Source organism: Anopheles gambiae, chromosome X, assembly GCF_943734735.2.
Source record: "Anopheles gambiae chromosome X, idAnoGambNW_F1_1, whole genome shotgun sequence".
Classification (NCBI taxonomy): Eukaryota; Metazoa; Arthropoda; class Insecta; order Diptera; family Culicidae; genus Anopheles; species Anopheles gambiae.
In genome coordinates, this window is record NC_064600.1 from 26950270 (window position 1) to 26957870 (window position 7601).

The window sequence follows — 7601 nt, forward strand, 5'->3', positions numbered from 1 at the left end:
ATGAGGCGCTGGCAGGACCAGTGGACAACGGGTGCAGGGCAACCAGGAGCACCAGGACTGAAGACGAGGAGGCTGATTCCAGACATTAATCTCTGGGTCAGCCGCAAGCATGGGGAAGTCGACTTTTTCCTCACCCAGCTCCTCACGGGGCACGGGTTCTTGCGCTCCTATTTCGTCGAGAAAGGCATCCTGGAAGGCTCGCCCAACTGCCCCGAATGTGGGGACGCCGTGGAAGACGTTGAACACGTGCTGTTCCACTGTCCACGGTTCAATCGGATCCGGAACGAGATGCAGCAGCGGTGCCATTCCCGAGTAACAATGGATAACATCGTCTCGGAAATGTGCGCCCGCAGCGATACGTGGGAGGCCGTCCGCGCCGCCGCCAGGACAATCTTCTCCACTCTCCAAGCGAGATGGGATGTTGAGCGTCCACCAACGGCAAGGCGACGCAGGCGGGCCAGACGGCGGGTGAGGGACGCAAAAGGTGGTCCCTCAGGCCCTGCGGCACGGCAACAACCCGCGCCACAAGGGCCACCGTAAGCTGGAAAGTTACTAATCTTTTATCTTTTTCGTTTCGTTTCTTCCAGCTTTCTTTTTCTCTTCTCTCCCCTATTTTCAGCTTTCTTCTACCTCTTTCTCCCTTTTCTTGTTTTTTCTATCAAAATTTCGTTTCAGGAGAACTGCCTTACGTGCTTGGAGTGGTGGGCAACGATGCAGACCCCCCATTGCCCACCCGAAGTGTGGGCGATAGGACCAAAGGGACCGCGTCGCACCACGGAAAGCAGCGTAATAAGCAGAATCATCGGACCAGATCGCCGCAGAAGATGCGTCGTGACCCAGGGTGCAACCGCACACACGACTCCGCATGAAGTAATACGCACCACAAGCGTACCGGCCGAGTTGGGTGAGTCGGAGAGGGGGATGGAATATGCTCACTCTTCGTTAACAAAAAAAAAAAAAAAAAAAAAAAAAAAAAAAAAAAAGGTAGCCAAATGCAAGACATCATCGGACAGCCGAACGAAGCGGACGTGTTCTCACCTCGCTCCTGCTCGACACCAGAGTTCTACTGAACATTTTATACCCGGAGGCCTCGCCGCTACGGTATAAATTTGCTCGGTGCTCTGCTCATCCGCTCAGTCTTCATCCAGCCTTCGAGACGGCGTTACGCTGCCCAAATACCCAGCGCTCAGTGTTAGTGAATAATTTTGTGTGTGTGTGAAAGTGTCAGTATTCTTTTAACCGTTGACGAGAAAGGTCGTGCTTCTGCTAGTCTCAATTTCTAGAGTGCTTGATACAGTGTGTGTGTGTGTGTGTGTGTGTAGTGCTGTGCTGTGTTCTGTGTTAGCAATTCCAACCGTTATTAGCATCGCCTTCTGCGTTTATTATTTTAATTGTTTTTGCCGTCGGCTTTTTTCCTTCGGCATTGTAGCATCACCTTTTGTGTATTTTAATTTATTTGATTTTGCCGTCGGCTTTTTTTCCCGGCGGCATTTTAGCATCACCTTCTGTGTATTTAATTTATTTATTTTGTTGTCGGCTTTTTTCCCGTCGGCACTCTAGCATCACCTTCTGTGTGTATTTTAATTAATTTTATTGGTCGTCGACTTTTTTCCCGTCGGCATTTCTGCAAGTTTTTTAAATTAAAATTAATTTAGCGTTGGAATTGTTGACCGGTGCCATAAGTGCTACGTGCGAGTGAAGTGAAGTGATTCTGGGCCTTGAAGACTCCGATTGCTATTTTAATTAGGCCTTCTGCAAATATTATTTTTATATAACCCACAATTACCATTAAGAAATTAGCATCGCCTTCAGTGTAATTATTTAACTGCCTTCTGCATATTTATTTAATATCATTCTTGAATTAGCATCACCTTCAGTGCCATATTAACATAAAAATAATTTTATTTAAGCCTTCTGCAATAATTGTGATTTAATTTCTCTTTACATATATTATCTAGAATCACCTTCAGTGTATTGAATATATTTAGCCTTCTGCAAAATACAAAATATCAATTAATTTCTTTTAAAAACAAGTGCCTTAAGAAAATCTTGTTATTTAGCATCGCCTTCTGCGTTTTATTTAAAATAAGCTTTCGTTGACGACTTCGGTCGGAATCACTAGTGTTGTGTGTGTTGTGTGTGTGAATCAGTGAAGTGATTCCGTGTTTTGATAACTCCGATCGTAATTTGTTCTAAGCCTTCTGCAAATTTAAATTTAATTCTACAAACCCACATTTGCCGACGGGAATTTAGCATCGCCTTCAGCGTTTTTATTAACTGCCTTCTGCGGAAAATTTAAATAAATAATTGAGAAAATTCTAAAATAAGATATATAAGCATTGCCTTCTGCAATTAAAATATAATTATTTTAATTAATTAATAAACCTTCTGCATTGTTAACCTACTTGAAAAGTTTCCTTATAATTTTGTCTATAGAATCGCCCTCAGTGTTCAGATAAAATTTCAAATCATTTAACTTATCCTCGATATTATTTTAAAGTAACTTTAAATTGCCCATATAAATTATTAATACTAATAGCATTGCCTTCTGCATTTTAATAAATTAACTAAGCCTTCTGCATCAAGCTTTCGTTGAGACTTCGGCCGGAATCACTAGTGTGTGTGTGAAAAGTGGAGTGTTCTTGTGTTGACCGTTCCGATTGCCAAAAGCCTTCTGCATTTAATTTTATTTAATTTTTTTATTAAATTGCCTTTTTATAAATCCCAGTTTGCCGTCGGGAAATTATCATCGCCCTCCGCGTAGAAATAAAATTGCTTTCTAACAGTTGCCTTCTGCAACACATTTTATGATTTTTAACAAATATATTATTTTATTTAACGGTTTGCCCTTAGAAATTCAATATATTATATCAAGCCCTCAGCAAACAAAATTATTTTATTAAATCGCCCTCCGCAAAAACAAACTTTGAATTTAAAAAATTTATTAAACAATTAATTAATTAGCACCGCCATCTGCGTAATTAATTAAATTAAGCCTTCAGCAAATAAGCTTTCGTTGAGCGGTCCACGAGACCATTGTGCTTAGTGTGTGTTGTGAGCGAGATTCCCGATTCCATCTGTTCCTGCGACGAGATTTTCTCCAAGCGGCGTAGAAACATCGAGAGTTTCCAAACCGGCAAATAGTTTAAAGTTTTATAGAGTAGAATTTGAAATCCCATTTACAACCTAACCCAATCTCAATTAGCTCCCCAACTAAACCTTTATTATATAAAACCGCATTTATTTTCTTTTTTCGATTCTCTCTCCCTCTCAGCATTAAATTTCATAATATATATAAAAAACTAACAATAGAAATAGTTTTTTAAAACACTTCACAAACACATTTTGAACCACCATTCGTAAAGTAGAATAATTTCCCAAACCAGAAGAACTAACAATTTAAATTTGCAAAATCTATCCTAACCAAATTTCAAAACTCTCGTAAAACTAACAAACCAATCTCCAGTAAGGGAGCGTAGAGCAAGGTGAACGGAAACCCATTTTACCTGTATCCCGTAGCATAGCCAAAAATATAACGGGAAACTTGATCCATTTTACCTGTAACGTTGAAGCACACACGTCTCCTCACGTAGTTTGTCACTTTTAAGCACTCTTAAATTTCATTCATTTCATTCATTTCATTCAAATCTCGAAAACTCTAGAAAAACTCAAATCCCACATAGGAAGCCTTCTGCGAATATTTTAAAATAAACATTAGTTCAGTTTCTATCCATGAGCGAATTTATTTTTTACTTTAAAAAAAATAAATTATTTTTACTCAAATATTAAAACAAATAATTGTTAAAAGAACCTTTATTTGAAATAATTAACTTACAACGCCTTAAGCACAATAGAGCAAAATTTAATATTTACAATTTTCAATTCAACGCTTCACATTTTGAGTAGCATATTTTTCTTTACAATCCATTTTGTTATATTCCCTTACAGAATTAAATCTCAATTTATTTACACATATATCCACTTTGTCTAAGTTTTAATATAAATTAATTAGACAATTCCAATATTTACCAAAAAATTTGCAATAATTTTTGATAAGTGGTAAAACGTCTTCCCCAACCAGAACCCTTTAACAAGTAGAAATTTCAATAATCACGTAGTTATTTTTTCTCCCGGCTCTCTGCATGTTTAAAAATAATAAATTAGTTTAAATAATTAATTATATTAAATGATTTAAATAATAACAAAATAATTTGAATTGACATTTAAACACTTGACATTCAACGTTGACACATAATCAAACTGACAGTTCAATATATCTGACATCTAACGTCACTTTGACATCTTAAATTGGTTGACATATATAATTTAAATGTTTTGACCGATGCAACCGAATTAATAATAATTTCAAAATCAATTATATTCAGCCAACTTAATTGAATTTAAATTGCTTTTGCTAAAGTTACAATTCATTACACAATAATTAACTCAAATTTTATTTAAAAATCCCAATATCATTCGTTTAATTAAAATTTAAAAAGCCAACTTAAATATTCAGTTAATTTTTGACAAGACACACAACATAAAAAATCAAACCATCATTCGTAAAGTAGAATAATTTCCCAAACCAGAAGAACTAACAATTTGAATTTTCAAAATCTATCTCAACCAAATTTCAAAACTCTCGTAAAACTAACAAACCAATCTCCAGTAAGGGAGTGTAGAGCAAGGTGAACGGAAACCCATTTTACCTGTATCCCGTAGCATAGCCAAAAATATAACGGGACACTTGGTCCATTTTACCTGTAACGTTGAAGCACACACGTCTCCTCACGTAGTTTGTCACTTTTAAGCACTCTTAAATTTCATTCATTTCATTAATTTCATTCATTTCATTCAAATCTCGAAAACTCTGAAAAAACTCAAATCTCACATAGAAAGCCTTCTGCGAATATTTTTATACAATCATCAGTTCAGTTTCTATCCATGAGCGAATTTATTCTCAACTTAAAAAAAAATATTTTTCACTCAAATATTTAAACGAATAATTGTTAAAAAACATCCTTTATTTAAAATAATTAACTTACAACGCCTTAAGCACAATAGAGCAAATTAACTAATTACAAATTTCAATTCAACGATCCACAATTTGAGAAGCAAATTTTACATTACAATCTATCTTATAATATTTCTTTACAAAATCAGTCTTTATCCATTAATACATCCATACGCTTTGTAAAAGTTTTAATATAAATTAATTAAACAAACTACAATATTTAACAATATATTTCCAATAAACTTTTATAAATGGTAAAGCGTCTGCTCCAACCATAATCCTCTAACAAGTAGAATTTTAATAATCACGTAGTTAATTTTTCTCCCGGTACTTTGCATGTATAAAAATAACAAATTAGTTTTCTGATTTAAATAGTTTAAATAATTATTAAACATAAATTATTTTATTAATAACAATATAGTTTGAATTGACACTTGACATTCAACGTTGACACATAATCAAATTGACAGCTCAATATATCTGACACCTAACGTCACTTTGACATCTTGAATTGGTTGACAGTTATAATTTATAATTTTTGACAGTTGCAACCGATTTAATAATCATTCATATAAAAAAAAAATATTTATATTCAACCAATAAAATTAAATTAAATTGCTTTTGCTCAATTGACGATTTATTACACAACAATAAATTCAATTCTTTTAAAAACTTTTACAACGCAACGTCATATCCAGTTGACATTTAATTTGTTTGGACAGCTGGTTAAAACCTGACATTTACCGTTATTGACAACAAATAGACTGACAGCTATTTAACTAAAATTTTAACCTCGAAAAACTCTTTCAATTTATGAAATTCCCCTTTCTAAATTAAATTAAAGTTTACTTAAATCCGCTCTCAATCATTTAAATCGCTTCCTAAGCTTTTTCTTTTATTTATTAATACCATCTAACCCAGTTAATACTTGCTCCGTTGCAACAATTCGAAAAATAACTTTAATTATCTTATTTGAATATTCCCATGACATCAAATTGCATTCATTAGACATTGACGTAAAGCATCACGGTACCATTGACACTCAAAAAGATTTGACAATTTTATCAATAACTTGAATGACAGTGACATCAAACGTCTCATCATATTGACAAAAAATTAATTGGCAATTTGATTACAGCGCGAAATCCATTGACATCTAACGTTTTTAAACTTGACAATAAATTCATTTTCCCGTTTAAATTAAAAAGTTTGACATTAAATTCGTCCCTATTCTGACAATAAGTACTTAATTAATCAATCAATCAACCTACTTGCGAAATTCCTTAGAAAATCAGTAGACAGTCATAATAACCCTCATAGAATTTAACCGTAGAAACTAACCAGTAGTAAAATGGTGATGAACACACGCTCCACTTTAGCTCGTAGAAGTAGTCCCTCGAAGGCAGTGACGAGTAGATATTCCGTCCGCCGTAGCTCGCTGGGAACGATGTCCCCGTCTAAGGCTTCGGCCACCAGCTTTGGTAGACGGGCATCAACAACCCAGCTGATGGCTTCCAAGGCACCTGCCGTACGAAGAGCTACTTCGGTAGAGGTGGAGGGAAAATCAAAAAGGGTGTCTGTTCTCCCGCAGATTGTGGAAGACAGCCAGGGGGAGGGCTGTAAGGCAGGGCAAATTTATGACAGGAAATTTTTCGCTACCGCATATCCAGCAGAGTCAAATCCCATGGGCCCATTGCAAAAAGCAAAACATGAGCTCATGCTGTTTATCAGGGACACCGTGAAGCACAGGGCTATTTTAGCCAAAACGCCCCAATTCGCTAATTGGGAAGAGCGAATTGGCTCAGTATTAGCCCTGCTGCACAATCTTCCAGCAATTTGGCTAGGAGAGGCGGGGTCCGGAATTGACGTGGGAACGGGAACCGAGGATCTCGTAGTGGAGGACCCGGTGTTGGAGCAAGACTTAGGGCCTTTGGCAGGCCCTAATCAGGAGCCGCAACCGGGATCTTTGCCCTTGGACGAGACTGATGTCACTTAATTTTTTAATGTCCTTGGGGGAGTCATGCGGGAGATGTACAACGTAATAGTAAGGGAGAATGAGGCCAAGACAGGAGGAAATGGGGAACAGGGACAACAGCTGGTGGGTCAGGAAGGGAAAAAGGGCAAGAAGAAGGGAAAGGGTGGGAAGGAGGAAAATGCTAAGGTCGTTGTGGCAGAGGAACCTTGCGAAGGGGAAAGTTGTTCGACGGACCAGGGATCTGGACCATCAGAGGGGCAAGAGGGTGCGCAAAAATGGCGGACGGTAAAGGGGAAGACCGCCGTGCGCCGGGAGAGACGGAAGAGGAAGAAGCAGCGTGAAGCTGAGCAAGCAGCCAGCCTCGCCGCAAACACGCCACCTTCTGCTCCCCAACCCAAGCAAAAGCCGGCACCTGCTTCTAACCCCAGGGCCGGCCGAATGCCAAACGCCATTGAACTTGAATCAATTGGGGGATTCAAGCACGCAGACATGATGCCTATCCTGAGGGAAAAGGTGAAAAAAGAGGATGTGCAGAGAATTCGCACAAACTTTAAGGGTCATCTACTCCTGGAATTAGCACCAATGTCGCACCAGGAAACGATGACCCTTTGG